At 39.5% G+C, this 17610-nt stretch overlaps 1 long non-coding RNA gene across 2 annotated transcripts in view; it reads left to right on the top strand.

Moving 5' to 3' along the window:
• LOC138854312 (uncharacterized) overlaps nucleotides 1–17610 on the top strand; it is a 63927-nt gene that overhangs the window by 6563 nt on the left and 39754 nt on the right. The window contains exon 3 of one of the 2 annotated variants that reach the window (XR_011393516.1): nucleotides 119–201. The exons of the other annotated variant lie outside the window; for it this stretch is intronic. This is a non-coding gene — a long non-coding RNA (uncharacterized lncRNA). The remainder of the gene's footprint in view (nucleotides 1–118; nucleotides 202–17610) is intronic. 2 annotated transcript variants of the gene reach the window in all.

The following is a 17610-nucleotide window of genomic DNA, read 5'->3' as shown; positions in this document are numbered from 1 at the left end:
TATGTACATCTGTAATCTTTTTGACTACACATGACCGGATTGGCATGGGGTGCAAAATATAGATATTGAACTATCAGATTTATGGCATAATTTTTATTTTACTCTGCTTATTGGACAGAAAAGACTCCTGCTTGCAAGACAGGTAGAGCTCCATCAAGTCAACCCAAGCGGCTTGTCATGACATGTACATCAATAAGAGAGGTGAGGAGAGATTGTCATCTACAGGTATCTGGTGTGAAATCAGTCAGAACTTCCAGGTGCTGACAGAGGAGCAGAACTCCCCCCCCCCCCACACACACACAAAAATACGACCTGTAAAAGCTTGGGAAACGACCTAACAAGCATAGCTTCAAGGCTATAAAACTACTTTCGTATGTGTAATCAACATTACATAAGGAGGCTACTGTGGTGATCAACGCCACAGCACCTCCAGCGGGTGTGCTTGTGCAGGCACCTCCAGTAGGGCTGGAACTACTTTAACATTTGATATTTTCATATCTTTAATATGTGATCACTGACTTTAGTTCCTCCTAGCAAATTCGGATTTTTACTAAACGTTGATATAGTCATGATTCAAGATAATCAGGTTGAGAGGATCGTGGCCTCTAATAGTCTGAAATAATTCAGCTGTCTTTAAGTGGTATAGTAAGAAGTGTTTCTACTGTACTTCTTTATGACAAATAGCTCTTCGCAATACATTATTGGCATTAATGATTTACGGAAAAAAGAAGCCTAAGAAAAAATAAAACGTTTATTTAAAAGGAATAACAGAAATCTCCATTTCAGTAAATAGATATCAAACAAGTGATAAGATTAGATAAGATTATTTCTGTGTAAAGGGTTGCGTTCTTTAGGGCTCTGCTTACCATACACCTTAAAGCAATATGCTTGCTTATTATATGTGCCAATTTACTATTAGCTCAACACTGAAAATAAGTTACATATGACTTCTTTTGGGTTAAGAGGTTAAATCTATATAATTTACCACTAATGTAAGCCCATAGCAAATTTACTGTGTTCTTGACAGTTATTGTACCGCTGTACAGTACCAGGGCAAAAGCCACGTTTTTGCATGAAAATGTGTAAAACTAAAGTCTTAAAAATAATTTTCGGTTAATATTGAGTTTAGATACTCGGCTGAATTCGGGTACTTACTTCTGATCATGCAAGCAAGGCATCCATACCCAGACAAAAATGATTTCACTATGAATTTTGCTTTTGCTGCTAATTTATTTAATGATTTAACTGTTTTATTGTGAAGTGGTATTTCAAAATATTTTGAGTAATGTATTGACTAAACAGTTCGATGTTCAAATTGAATGTCAAAGAATTATGGGACAGTCGCTCGGAAAAATCACCAATCATTCTTTGTCTCGACATTTTAGCACCATTAGAAACAATTAAAATGGACTCTGATATCAAAAGTTACCATAATCGTTACCAATATTGGTAACGATTGAGAATGAAATACCTTGGCAAAAAAAAAACATGTACCAAGTTGTCCATAACAGACATTAAATAAAAGTTTTTAAAAGGTTGAATCAAACGTAACCTTGCTGCAGATATCGCAACTTTGCCTGTCAGTATATCGGTTACTGAACTGCTTTTCTGCTTCACGAAAGCTGAAAACTTGACTACTGGCTCGCTTTACTGAAGATCACATTCTGAGACTGGCAATGCAGGGTTTTCCCAAGGTTTTTGCAGTGCTCCATTGCTGATTTACTAAAGCCTTTCCTCCTCTCCCTCTCGGTACAGGAAAGGATAATTCCTGGATCCGTCCCTGTAAAAACCGTAAGTGGCGTGACTAATCCCATCTTAGGTGGGATAAGATGCTCAGTTTTTTTAACGTCTGTATAAGAACGTGATAAAACTGATACAAACCTAGCTGACATTTTTGGAATATTGTATAGATAGCTCTTGGTTATGCAGAGCATTTCGGGTAACTTATCCCCCAGGTTGCCACCACCAGCAGTCGGCTAACACACAGGTGCCCACTTATTGCTAGGTGAACAGGGCCAGCAGGTGTAACGAAACATGCTCAACGTTTCACCCGTGACGGGTGAATGCTCGGTGAACAATAGACACCTAGGTTATTCTTTTACACTGCTAGTGGTCTTTTAAGGTTTAGGTAGCAGCGAGTCTTTCAGGGCTCCGGCAGCCCACAAGGTGGATCACAGATATAAAGAAGCCTGGAGCAGTCCCCGAGGACCCAGAGAGAGGAACATACCGCTTCCCGGCCGACACTTGGAGGCATAAACAAGGCCTCACAGACTCACACACTGGCCAGAATGGCTGAGAGATGGCACACGAGAGAAGCGCCCTCACACGCACACCGGCCAGGAGAAAATGGAGAGGAAGCAAGGAGAGAAAGTAGTAGTAATTCTTGAATGCGGGGGGGGTAAAGGGAGCGGTAGAGAGTGTTTTAGTGTTGCAGAGAAAGGATGAGAAAATCGTGGTTCTCAAGGGAAAAAGGAGAAAATGGTTTGAGAAAATTCAGGCATGAAGGAGGAAGTTCAGGTTAAAATGTAATGACGCAAGAAAAATGAAAGGGGGCAATTTAAAAATCTGCATGAAGCTTGGAGGAAGACTGTAAGAAATCAACCGACAAAAAAAAAAAAAAAAAAAAGGGGGGAGGAAATAGAATGAATAAAAATAACTTTAAGAAAAAGTAAACCAAAAATATCGGAGAAAAGACTTGTCAAACATCAACATTCAGTAACAGAAAAAGTTTTGAGAGGAAGATTTTAGGTCAACTCTCCTTCCATTCGACATATTATGACTGAACAATTGATCCTCTCGGCTCTAAATATAATTACCTTAATTATTTTTTATTACTAATATTTATCATTATGGAGAAACTCCAAGCCAGCAGGGAATCCTACAGAACCTGGAATTGGGGAAACAAACAAGGTTTATCCAGGGATATGGAGAGTAGTACTCGTTCCTTGATATCTAACGACACTGAAGGACAGGCGGGATAGGAGAGGCAACGACATATAAATACTGAGAGGAATTGACAAGGTGGATAGGGACAGAATGGTTTGAGATGAAGTCAAAATATATTCCTCATTCCAATTCTACCAAAAAAATCTCACTTTCTCTAACATTGGCTTCAGGTTCCCAGACTTTTAATTATTTTAACGACTTTTAAATAATAAAATCATAATTTTATTATTTCACTTTGAGAGATTTTTAGTCGCAGAATCTTACTTCTTTCCATCCGAATTTTTATTGATGGAAATAAAATTTTGACTAAACTTTAGATCTGTACCCAAAGCAAATTTATTAGGAATTATTGTTTATGATTAAGATAGTGTCCAGGAACTTTTTTCCTCACCTGTACAATGTAATGAGATATTACACATTTTACAATGTAATGAGAGATATTCCTCATTCAGTGTAAGGTACTAGCCCTTGGTAATGAAAATAACCCTCGAAGCTATAATCTAGGTGAAGTAGAGCTTGATCATACAGAATGTGAAAGACTTGGGAGTCATGGTAAGCAGAAATCTGAAGCCAAGACAGCAGTGCCTTAGTGTGCGCAACAAGGCCAACAGATTACTTGGATTTATCTCAAGAAGTATAAGTAACAGAAGTCCAAAAGTTATTTTACAGCTCTATACATCACTAGTGAGGCCTCATTTAGATTATGCTGCTCAGTTTTGGTCCCCTTACTACAGATGGATATAGACTCATTAGAGAACATACAGAGAAGAATGACTAAAATGATTTACTGTGTAAGGAACCTCCCGTATGAAGATAGACTTAAAGCCTTGAATCTCCACTCTCTGGAGAGGCGTAGAATGAGGGGAGATATCATTGAAGTGTATAAGTGGATGACGGGCATAAACAAGGGAGATATTAAAGTACTGAGGGTGTCTAACCAGGTTAGAACCAGAAATAATGGATTTAAGTTGGATAAATTTAGATTTAGAAAGGACATAGGTAAGTATTGGTTTTCTAACAGAGTTGTAGATGCGTGGAACAGTCTTCCCAGTTGTGATAAATGTGGCGAAACGTTTCCTAAATAAAGATTCCCATATGTTGCATAAGTGTCTCAATCTTCAACTTGTCAGTTTTTCAAACCATTCATCACAACTGTCAGACACTGCAGCATCATGGGATCTTGTTACAAAGAATTCTTCAACACTTGTCCAACCTTTGGACGAAGACCTACTTTGACTAGTAGATGATACCACTATGACCCCACCTCCTGCTTCGCCTCACCTCACTACAGTATATAAGCCACGTCTACGGCCCTATGCTGTACATTCTACAAGATTGATGGACTGAACACGTCGACTCCAGGCTGAGGGACTGATTACCTCAAACGCCTTCTCTCCTTACACCTTTCTACTTTGTATTGGACTGATGAAGCCACTGTGGGGCGGAACGTTTCCTGAATAAAGATTCCCACATGTTGCATAAGTGTCTCAATCTTCAGTCTTCCCAGTGGTGTGATAGAGGCTAGGACCTTGGGTAGCTTTAAGAAGACTGGACAAATATGAGTGGGAGGGGCTGGGTTTGATTGATGTCATTGGGTATGGGAGTTACTTCTTGGGTAACTTAAGATAGAGGTCGTTTTGATAAGGACTTGCCTCGCATGGGCCAGTAGGCCTTTTGCAGTGTTCCTCCATTCTTATGTTCTTATTGATAAATTAGACACATGTGCAACTCTTGGGTATCCTCAATAAAGATACCCAAGAGTTGCACATGTGTCTAATTTATCAACATGTCGGTTCTCTGAACCATTCATCTACAAACTTATGTTCTTATATTAGACACATTGTACAATGTAATGAGATATTACACTGTTGGAACTTATTCGGTCCGAGAAGTCCCAACGGGGAAAAACACACCGTTCGAGGGCCCTTACACCCACCCAAAAACAAAAGCACTCTCTCGGATTGGCGTAGGTGGATGGAAGGTACTACTTAATTTATAGATTTACCCTTCAGGGAAGAAGTAGGTAGTTTATACTGTTAGCACACTAATATTGGGATTATTGAGGCAACTGTAGATAATAATAATGTAGACCTAAGGTAGTAGACCATAGATAGTAATAGGCCGATAATGTAGGCAAACACTAGGTTAAGTTAGCTAGGGAGAACTGGCAGCCCAAGTTTGAACGACGAGGTGCAGGTCTCGAAGACGCCAGATCTTTCTTCTATGACCAGACACCAACTGGACAACACGTGCCGTGATCAGCAGATGGCGCCAAGTCGGGAAAATTGCGAGTGAGTTGAGCTGTGGCCTTTGTGCACCCGGCAGTTCATGACCAGTACATGATTTTCTCTTGTCTACCTAGAAGCTAGTGTCCGTTTCTGCATAGTTATACTAGGGGATACACACCCTCTTGGATACAGGAATTTCCGAGGTGCAGGCAGGTCACTAATATCGATTGAATATTGCAGGAATTAAGGCTCCCGGTTGCACGTGGTTTCTGAGGGGAAGGTCCAAAGGGGCTAAGCTTAGGGAGGTTAAAGATCAGGATATATGCTGCAACACCAAGTAAGTTAGTCCTTTAAACGTGCATGCAGGCGAGACTTCTTGCAACATCAGTCATTTATGAAAATCTGTCCTATAAGCCACTTGTGAGGCTGAGGTACCGACCTCAGAGCTCGGTGTCAACAGAGCTTGCCAGGGTAGGTGACTCACTTGGAGGCAGTCCAGACAAATTTTCAGACACATTGCACAATTCATTGAGAGATATTAGACACATTGTACAATGTAATGAGAGATATTAGACATATTGTACATATTAGATACAATGGAAGTGGTACGAAAGAGATTTAAAGCAATATTAAATATATTTAAACAGATGTATGGGTCACACAGCATCTGGAGAACGGATAATACTAAAGTTAAATTCGAGGAACGTATGGTAATCCTATTCCTTGGATAATGAGCCCTACAATCCCTTCCCCTACACCTACCCTTCCTCTTGAAGGGGCTCACTTCATGAACATTTGTGCTTTCATTGATCTGCTTTTGTTCAGGGAAAAGCCTTTTGTTGGCTGCAGAAACAAAGTTGTCATTTTTCCGGAGAGTTATTGAGTTGGAAATTTTTTTATTTTATTTTTTCTCTGAAATGTGGTTAATTTTTTCCTGGTGCGACTACGCGCGCACACTTTTATTTATTTATTTTTTTGTTATTGAGTTAAGGGTGAAGACATGGGACAGAACCTCCATGTATGTGTCTGTCGCTCTGCACGGGGCGAAATGTTTTATTTTTAAATGCTGTGAATGTACTATGGTGGTGACTCGTGGAGAGGATATATTAATGTAGAGGGAGATGCATAGTTTGATGCAAAATACCATTAATGGTATATACCATATCGACAAGATATCTTCAGTATCGTTATTCCCCAAACGTTTCGCCTACACAGTAAGCTTCAGTCGAATAGAGAAGCCTACTGCGTAGGCGGAACGTTTCGGTATAAAGATACCGAAGTGCATCAGATGTTATTCATCAGCTTGATATAGATACCCAAATACGTGGATGCTTATTTTGGTTAATAAAATGGGTACAAGTATTTCATATACACAGACGACATTGTAATCTCCTTATATAATACACTTTTTCTCTAGTTTTTCTTTCCAAACTTTGTTTTGCTCTCTTTTATAAACGTTTCTTAACTCTTTATTCACTTGTACCTTAATCCATTAATCCAGCCATTTCTTATTCCCTATTTATCCTAACACCCCCCCCCCCTCTAATTTCATCATCCATCAAACCCCCCTAATGGACACAGATGCAACTAATTTGACTTTTATTGTGGCAACGTTTCGCTCTCCAGGAACTTGTCACATTAGTCACATCTGTGTTCATTTACATAACATTTTATCGATTAGATTTTAGGTTTTGCCACCGAAGTGGCTAGTTTATTGTGCACCCCATATCCATCCTGTGGACGGTAGCGCGAGAGCATATGTATACACAAATGGCCTAGGAACTAGGCCCCAAAGGGTTAACAGGAATACATATGGATTTATATCTACATATCTATAGTTCACTTATGTTGCAAGCAAATTTAGGAAATTTGCTTAGTATATCTGGTATCTTATTTTCATTAATAAGATATCTTGACATGTCACATAGGTTATTATACTGTCTGTCTGTATTCCTCAATAAGTGGACAATTAAGCACATAGTGTTCAAGAGAGTGACCATATGCCTGATCACATAATTTACATTTAGTTTGATCATCTGTGTCTCCCAAACTGCCAGAAGTACTTGTAACCAAGCCTAAGCCTGGCCACTACAACATCAGTCAGTCTGTTCACATTGCAAGTTGCTCCATAAACATACTTATCTACGTTCATGTTATCATAGTGGGTTACAGATCTACTCAGGCTTCTAACTGCATTCCTATAACAATCATTTTCATTATTTACTTCTCTCATAATATTATTCCTAATGCTAGACACAGTTATACCAAAGTTATATTCTACATTCTCATTCTGGGTACTCTTCTTGGCTAACATATCAACTTTATCATGAAGGAGTAATCCAATGTGTGATGGGATCCATAGCAATTGTACATTAATTCCTTTGTCCCTAATTTTTGAGTATCTATACCTGGCTTCTCCAATGAGCATGTTGTTGGAGTCATTATATGAGTCAAGAGCCTTCAATGATGACATAGAATCAGTAATGATGATAGTCAAGCTCAGTGTCATAGGTTAGCTTTAACGCCATTAGGATTGCAAACAATTCAGTTTGCAGTGTAGACGCCAAGTTGTTAATTCTTATGCCTAACTCAACAAATTTATTATCGTTCTTAACTAGGGAGGTGGCAACAAGAGCAGATGCAGCCCTGCCAGAAGACTCCTGTTTAGATCCATCAGTGTATATAACTTGTGATAACTTATTACTACCAGCTAGGTGAGAAATTTCTTCTTGAGCAGTTGCTCTAACAAGAGATTTAAGGAAGGGATTACTAGCAATAAGCTTCTTGGGAGGGACTTGTAGGTATGTGATATTAAATGAGCACATCTTCCATGGAGGGGTGAAATGCTCTTGTTGCCTACAGTGATACAGTTCATGCAGGTTATAAAACTTAATGCAATTGCACGTTTTCACAATCCATTTAGATCTGTGTGTATTTACCTCTAGACACTTGGTAAGATTCACTGTGACTGTGTCTGGTTCGTTTCTCAACATTCTAATACCGAGTACAGTGTTAATTTCAACAATCCTATCACTGATACTAGAAATACCTAGCACCTTCCCGAAACTACTCAAGATGGCAAGGGTTACACCAATACATAAAGGTGGTGACCCTACAGACTTAAACAACTATAGGCCAATATCTAACTTACCATTGCTATCCAAAATCTTTGAGAAACTCGTGCACAGGAGACTGTATTCATTTATAACGGCTCAAAACATACTCAACCCCTGCCAGTTTGGATTCAGGAAAAATAAAAGCACTAATGATGCAATCATAAAAATGCTAGATCTGCTTTACACAGCATTGGAAAATAAGGAATATCCACTAGGAATTTTTATTGACCTAAGAAAAGCTTTTGACACAGTAAACCACGAAATCCTACTCCACAAACTTGACCACTACGGTATAAGAGGCCATGCGCTTGCTTATTTCAAATCTTACATTACTAATAGGTATCAGTACGTCACCATTAAAGACACAGCATCAGCAACACGGCCACTTGATACTGGAGTTCCGCAGGGAAGTGTCCTTGGTCCCCTGCTCTTCCTCATATACATCAATGACCTTCCAAATGTATCCCAACACCTGAAACCCATTCTCTTTGCTGATGACACGACTTATGTCATCTCTCACCCTAATCTTGCCACCCTCAACACCATTGTGAATGAGGAGCTGATTAAAATATCGACTTGGATGACAGCCAATAAACTTACGCTTAACACTGACAAAACTTACTATATTATGTTTGGTAGCAGAGCAGGAGATGCACAAATTAACATTAAGATTGACAACACTCTAATTACCAGAAATAATGGGGGAAAATTCCTAGGCTTATACCTTGACAACAACCTGAATTTCAGCACCCATATCCAGCATATAGCCAAAAAAGTATCCAAAACGGTTGGGATCCTCTCCAAGATACGATACTACATGGCGCAAAATGCCCTTCTCACACTATACCACTCATTTATCCATACCTCACCTATGCTATTTGTGCTTGGGGATCAACTGCAGCAACACACCTAAAGCCAATAATAACCCAACAAAAAGCTGCAGTAAGAATAATCACTAAATCCCATCCCTGGCAGCACACCCCCCCACTCTTCAAAGATCTAAACTTACTCCCAGTTCAGTACATCCACACTTACTACTGTGCAATCTATATCTACAGGGCCTTAAACTCTAATATCAACCTTGACCTAAAACGCTTTCTTGATAGTTGTGACAGAACCCACAGGCATAACACCAGAAACAAACATCTCTACGACATTCTCCGTGTCCAACTAAACCTTTACAAAAATTCAATGTACGTCAAAGGCCCTAAAATCTGAAATACCCTACCTGAGAACTCTAGAACTGCAGACACATTCATCACCTTCAAAACTACCATTAGAAAACATCTTATCTCCCTGATACACCCCGTCAACTAACTACACGAATACCACCTGGTGGTTCACACTTACACTCGCTCACTCATTTAACCATAAACAGAAATATTAATCTCAGTCTTAAAATAATGAATCCTGTGATACTCCAATACTGAAACTATGTACTGTGCCAAAACAAAAGCATTCACATTGCTAAACTCACAAACTAGTATTTAGTCACTTAGCCATAATACCAACTTACCTCATAATTTGTAATATTTTACAATTAAGAATAAAACTAAGTATGCCCGAAATGCCTAGCCATGCTAAGCGTTCTAGTGGTACACTCTGTAATCACAATTTTACTACATGTAAACCAAACAATAACCAAATTACTGTAAACTCAACATTGTAATCCTTATAGAGAATAAACTTTGAATTTGAATTTGAATGTTAAGATCTTTTGTAGATCTGGGACAGCCAAGAATAATCCTGAGAGCTTCATTTTGCATTAACTCCAAGGGTCGGAGAGAACTTTCTCTAGCTAATATCAATATGGGAGCAGCATAATCAATTAAGGACCTAACATAGGCTATGTACATCATTCTCACGATTCTCACATTAGCACCATAGTTGGGATTGTAGCCAGCAACAGCTTTGAGAGCATTTAGCCTAGCTTTGCATTTCTTGTTTAGTTGTGGTATAGTGGATTTGTTAAAGGGTATATCTACACCAAGTTATCTGTAAGTTTTAACGTAGCTAATGATTTCACCCTGCAAATAGATGGGTGGGGGATGTCGTTTGCTTGTTAATATCTTTGTTTTAGAGCAGTGGTTTCCAAACTGGGGGTAAATTACCCCCTGGGGGTAATTTAACCATTTTTGGGGGGTAATGGAGGGGTGACAGAAAAAAAGTTATGAATTCTGAAAATCAAGAAAACAATGCGGTACCCGGTATGAGGATTATTGTTAACTTTGTCTTAGTATATAAAGTTGTAAAGTAAACCTATTATAAGTAATAAAGTTAAACCAAATAACAATAAACATCAAAAACTAATATACAGTATTAGAAAAGAAGAAATATATAGCTAAGTGTGTGGAAACCCAAAAGTATTTTGACAAGTATGCTTCAGGACAAAAGTCACCCAGTAGCCCAGATCGACCTGTCCAGTATGCGTCACTCACTTCCTGAGGCTGCCTCTATTTCACACTGTCAGTTTATCTGTGAGCATCAGCTGAGGTAGACATAAGCTGGTATGTATGTGTACTGCCCTGTGCAGTATATAGTTAGTATTTACCCACTGTTACTGTGAATTTGTAGCTATTATTAATTTTATATATAATGTATGTGTGGTACTTACGTTTTCAATGGTTTTGCTAGGATTAGCAGAGTATGCGAGGCTGTATACGTTCACGTTTAGCCATATATATCAATAATAACAACATTTTGTGAAAGGGGTAACATGCTTTATGTGGCATGTTAAATTGGGTAACAAGCTGAAAAAGTTTGGGAACCACTGTTTTAGAGGAAGATATTATGAGGCCTAGTCGATTACAAATTGCTTGAACTTCATTAAGAATGGTATTCATCTTATGCCCTGTTGTATGGATCATGATATCATCAGCATAGCTTATAGCTATATGCTTAGGTGAGGCAGGTAGAGCATTTAGGAGAGCATTAATCAGAATATTAAACAGCATGGGACTAAGAACTCCTCCCTGCGGTGTACCTAAAGACATTTCTTTAGAATCACTTCTGAAGCCTTGGTAAAGGACAGAGGATACTCTATTTGACAGGTATCCTATTATCCAGCAGAGTAAGCTACCACCAATATTCATTTTGGCTAGTTCATGTAGTATAACGGTTCTGTTCGCAATATCAAATGCAGATTTTAGATCAAGAAAAGTGGTAAAACTAGTAGAGGTGTGTGCAGTGAGAAAGGTGGAAATACAGTTCTGCACACTTTTACCTTTCATGAACCCATAGAGGTAGGGGGAAAGTTGGTGTCTGATTCTGTAGTACAGTCTGTTAAGCATCATTCTTTCAAAAGTTTTACAAAGACAACTAGTTAAGGAGATCGCCTAAATGTATCAGGCTGTTGGGGCTTAGGGATAGGCACAATGAGACTATTGGTCCAGGAAGTAGGAAGAACGCCCTCAATGTAACAGAGATTATACAGTGCCAACAAAGGGTTATCAGGCACGTGCCTTAGAGTTCTGAGAATATCATAGGTTATACTATCCTCTCCAGGAGCAGTTGATCGACCTTTGGTTAATGCATTATCTAATTCATACTCGGTAAAGAGGCAATCACTCTCATCAATATTTTGGCTCATAAAATTAATCAGTTTCAACATTTCTTCAGAAGTACTCTAAATTTTTTCTAATATGAGATAGAAGGTTTTCATGCCTGGATGTTTTGGACCAGTCATTTGAGGTCATTTGCTTTTTCAAGAGGAAAGGGATGAGCAACATTGCCAGTCTTTTTCCTGGTTATTTTATTTATACCTTTCCAAGCCAAACTCAAAGGGGTGGACCTATTTAATCCACTAACAAACTGTTCCCATTCCTGTTGCCCAAGTTCTTCCTTTCTATTCCTTGCATTTGTTAGTGCAGCTTGGAACGTTCTGAGCAGGTCTGGGGTTCTACATTCACGGTATGCTTTACCAATCCTCCTAGCTGCACGTGTTAGATTGCGTAGCTGTGGATCATTATAGTATTTACATTGGTTTTTATTGTTATTTATAGTGGAGGGTCTTTGTTTCCTATTCCTGCCCACTTGATCTGTGAGAACACTCTCAATAGTGGTAATTAAATCATCATTAAATTTTTGTGTGCCAATGGGCTCGTAATTCTTATACCATTGATCCAAGTGGCTAATAAAGTTGTCTCTGTGTTCTGGTTTGAGAATAAGTTTCCTCCTTCTGTATTTAGCTCCTTGATTGCTGGAGATGTGATCAAGATTGACAGTTGTTAGTCTTGGGAAGTGATCAGATAGAAGATCATTAACTATGACAGTCATGCATCGTATATGATGTATTAAACCCAAGACACAGATCTAGTATGCCACCATATATGTGAGTAGGCTCAGTAGTGCCCACAATTCGAACATTATCATGCTCATTTAGCAATTTCACTAGTTTAGTTCCATTGGTGTTTGTTATAGACCCACCAATATTCTTATGTCTGGCATTAAAATCTCCAAGAATGATGGTATGTTCACTATTGATGCGATCTGGTAAAGCATCAGGTCGAAGCTGGTTCGCTGGGGCATAGAAATTAAAAATGTTTATGGAAAAATCGCCTGCATGTACTTTGACACCATGATACTGCATGTTAACTCGACTCTACAAGGAAAGGAGTGAATGTGGCAAGTTCTTTCTGACATACATCACACAACAGTTGGTTGACCTTAGGTTATAAGCTGCATATCCAGGCAAGTTTGGTGGCGGTGCTCCATCTTTCAATCTACATTCCTGCAAACAGATGACATCAATATTCTTGGTTGCACTAATATGATGTAAGTCAGGCAACCGCTTCCTGATGGAAGCAATGTTCCATGAAAAGATTTGTAATGTATCCATTGTAGTGAGTTATTACAATCTCTTGCTCATAAGATGGTAAAGCTATTATGCTTTGACTACAGTGTGCAGGCACTTAAGAGCAAATAGCATAGTTTGTACGTCTTTATCTTCAGGACCTTTATTTTTAAGCATTTTTCGACATATTGGCAGCCAGTTCCAAGGCAAGTCTTGAAGGCAAGAGTCATGGGCTTCTTTCTTACAAATTGCTGGAAGCTGAACAGGGATTGCTGCACTTTTGACATCACCATGCTCAAGAGCATCATCCTGATTACATATATTCATTAAACTTGTCAGGATCTGTTCAAGATGCTCAATTTTTTTCTGGAAATTTGTTATAATGTGAGGAAGGTCAGGCGAATTCAATGCCTCTCCGGAGGATGGCACTTCTGGGTTAGTGCTTTCTTTAACACCTATCACCTTAACAGGTACCATGGTTACATTAGTGTTCTCTGTTTCATCATTCATTGCAGGTAGGTCCTGTGCATCTGACTCCTCTCCAGTTTCCAGGGGGGTTACCTGTGTGGTGTCCGTCTGACTGTTGTAGTTGTGTGTATTGGGAGAAATGACAAACTCATCCCCATATTCAGGTGTAGCCATAGGTATCTGTAGTGGCAGACCAGTAGTTCCAAATGTGCTAGCAGGGATGGCTAGCTCCTCCACAGCTGGTGTGTGTGATGGCATTCTGGTATCACCAGAATCCTTTGCAGTGAGGTGGGGTTCTTGCACACTTTGCAGATGTTCAGTCTCAGATCTGGCTGTGGTAGACTGGATGGCCTCATCCTCAGTTACCATTAAAGGACTGTTATCAGGTTTACATCGAAGGTTGTTTGGGTTCTGACTGCAGTCCTTGTGGGAAACTGTAACCCCAACTTCTTTACAGTTAATACACTTAAATTTTTGGCTGTCAGGGCCTACTGTGCATTCTCCAGTGGAATGTTTCCCAGCACACTTACCACACCAAGAATGTAGTATTCCACAGTCTACTGCAACATGGCCATAGTGCTGGCATTCGTAACACCTACGTTTAGGGGGTAGGTACACTTCGATGTTTAGGAAACGTAAACCATGCACCCAGATATTCCGGGGGAGGGGAACAGGACCCACCCAACTGGCAATAATTTGGGATTTTCCTTTAGGTCTTTTAGGCTTGATGATATGCTCACTGAGTCAGATGGGATGGGTCCATGCAGAAAGAGTATCCAAAGATCATAATCTTTGGATACTGACCCATTTTTTAAAGTGGTGAGTGTCTGATGGAGGTCGGAGCAGCTTATACCCCCATAAGGTGTACTAAGTAGATCATTGATCAGTTCTGCATTCTGTTCCACAAACACAAAGTTGTGTGTGTTTTTCCTAAATTGGATCCTTGAGTTAGGATGCTTGTTTACAGCTTCCATTAGCCATGCACACTTAGCAGGCAGCGGGGTGTTGTCAGGGAAGTTCAGCTTAACACATTCTTCCTTTGAAGAAAGACTTCTTGCAGCCTCTGTGCACCAAGGACGTTTAGTGTCACATTGTGTACGAGTCAAGTGAGTCTGACTACGTCGACGCTCTAGCCCTTTCTCACTTTTTCTCTTTTGTTTACTTTTAAAGGTCTGGAAGCTATCATCATTTCCATCACCTGCAGAAATAGGTTCCTCTATGACAGTTGCCATGTTTGCCAGTGATGATATCTGGTGTAAGACTCACAACACAAGAATTCCTCGCTTATCTTTTTTCCCTTATAGCTTATGCAAGAGTAAATATTTACTATAAAGTCAGAAGTCTAAAATAGATCATATGACACAAGTGTTCAAGATCAATGAACACATCCAATTATGCTTAACCCAGATTACTACTACTTAATACGATACACACCTTACTAAAAATACATTCAGAGACTTCTTGTATGTGTTAATAATATGGTACATATAATGATATAATGAATGGTACAGGCGAGGTCTTGCACCTTATCACAAATTACAAAGATGAAAAGAGAGAGAGAGACAAAGTAGGTAATATTGAGCATAAAATTAGAATTCTGACATATCACATTAAACAAGAGGTTCAAATTCAATGATAACTTCCACTTGAGTTAGTTCAGGCTACTGCCACCTAATGTACCTCACTGAAATAATAATATAGCGGACATCACAATGAATGCTGAAGACAACCTCTTACCCCAACCATACATTGTAAACAATATTACTAAAAAAAAAAAAAAAAAACAAAAAAAAAACTAGGTAATGTTACAATGACAATGAGATAAATCACTCTGGTCGACTTGCTTGGTCCATCCTGGGTAACTCACACATTACTATGTTATACATGTATGCAAGCATAAGTGTGCAGCTGTAGATAGATGAACCAGTACCTAAACAATCTCACTTACACACGCGTTACTATGTATAACAAGTGTTACCAAGTACACCAAGTGTACACTTTATCACTTAGAATACACTTGTGTTGATGTAAATATAGGTGAGAGTGGTACACCGCTGGTCGTAATAAACACACTCAACTTCTCAAGGTCACACACTAGGCCCAGCTTCTGGAGTTACCAGCGTTTTAGTTTAATGTGTTTATTATGTGTCTGTGAGTCTGCAGTCATTAACTTGGTGTGTCAGAAGTTAAACACTACAATCCAGTTGATCAAATAGTCTAAAACAATTTACACAACTAGAAGTATAATGATTGCAAATTGTTGCTCTTACAATTTTAACTAGGCGCTAAACCCACTAGATGAGATGGCTGACTCCTGCTTAACACAGTTTAAAGGTAACCGAATTACTCAAGTAAGAAAGTATTCATGAAACTGAACATTATGCAGGAGTAAGCTTGTTCACAGTAAAAATACAAAGCATAAGTTACACACTCACACCACAGATGAACACTGCAATTTGAAATATTACTGGGAATTTAGCAGTAAAGTTTCAGTCTGAACGAGAAAATGTGTTTAGAAAACACAGCAATGACACTAGGACAAGCAACTTAATTATGTAACCATATTTAATAGTTCAGTTACACTGAGCAGTTAGTTAGTTTAATATGTTTATTATGCCTGGTGGTTAACGCTCTCGCTTCACACGGCGAGGGCCTGGGTTCGATTCCCAGCCAGAGTAGAAACATTGGACGTGTTTCTTTCCACCTGTTGTCTATGTTCCCCATCAGTAAAATGGGTACCTGGTTGTTAGTCGACTGGTGTGGGTCGCATCCTGGGACACTGACCTAAGGAGGCCTGGTCACAGACCGGGCCGCGGGGGCGTTGACCCCCGGAACTCTCTCCAGATAAACTCCAGATACCCATCCTGTGGGCGGTAGTCAAAAGATTACAGAGGTACATATTTGGTCCAGGGACTGGACTCCAAAGTTTTGATAGCTGAGCAAGTTAGAGGTAATGAATTCACAATTTACAAAGGTAATGAACTCACAATTTACAAAGGTAATGAATTCCAGGTAGGTCTAGTCACAATCATGACAAGTTACAAAGGTATTTACAGATTAGAGGTACGTAATGGGTCCAGGGACTGGGCCCCAGAACTGAGCAGAGCATGTATTACACTGATTTATCAAATGTAAGGAGTCGCTACACTGAAGCACACTCTGAGCCTTTTAAAATCTTAATACAGGCTTGCAAATGACAATTAACTGTTGGGGAAAGCAGCATTTAACACTTCTAGCACACGTATGACAGATGAATGTTCACTGTGTACAAGCAAATCACCACAAACTTACTGTTTATAAGTGAACCTCTGGCATGTCCCACTTAAAATGTCAGTACTGCAATGCTCGTTAAATTGTTCTTAACTAAGCCACTACAGGAAACACTGGTATGCCAGCAGCACTGTAGGACGTACACAGAGACATGCTGGGCCTTAGGACAGCTATAACTGCAGGCTGCCTTAGCTTGTTCTGGTTAGCTTTTAGTGCTGCTTTCAAGCTTGCTTGAATGTGCTTGCTAAGCCCGTGTCAACCACCTGGAGTTTATCGGTAATGCTACCATTATCCTTTTTTTCTACCTCCACCAGACTACTTGTTCCCTAAATTCCTCCTCAAGGTGTCCTGCAGGTCGATTGCTAGCGCACTCGGTTCACACACTACGGTCCGGGGGTCGATCCCTGGTACGGGTGAAAACATTACGACGTGTTTCCTTAAGACACCTGCTATCCATGTTCGCCTTTCAGTAAAATAGGCACCTGGGTGTTAGTAGACTGGTGTGGGTCGCATCCTGGGACAAAATTTGCCTAATTTGCTGGAAATGCTCAGCATAACAAGGGGCTTTCTATATAGTAGTGTGTCACTGATGTCAGCTATGGTCTGTGTACCTTGTACATGTATACCTTGTACATGTATACCTTGTACATGTGAAATTAAGACACAGGTGCAACATCTGGGTATCTTTATTGTAGACGTTTCGCCATCCAGTGGCTTTATCAATACAAATTCTAGGACATAACTTGAAGACAGTAGAACTATGTACAGAAGATGAGGTAATCAGTCCCTC

This window comes from Cherax quadricarinatus, chromosome 4 (assembly GCF_038502225.1).
Source record: "Cherax quadricarinatus isolate ZL_2023a chromosome 4, ASM3850222v1, whole genome shotgun sequence".
Taxonomy (NCBI): domain Eukaryota; kingdom Metazoa; phylum Arthropoda; class Malacostraca; order Decapoda; family Parastacidae; genus Cherax; species Cherax quadricarinatus.
The sequence above is the reverse complement of the archived record's forward strand: the minus strand, read 5'-3'. Positions and strand labels throughout refer to the sequence as shown.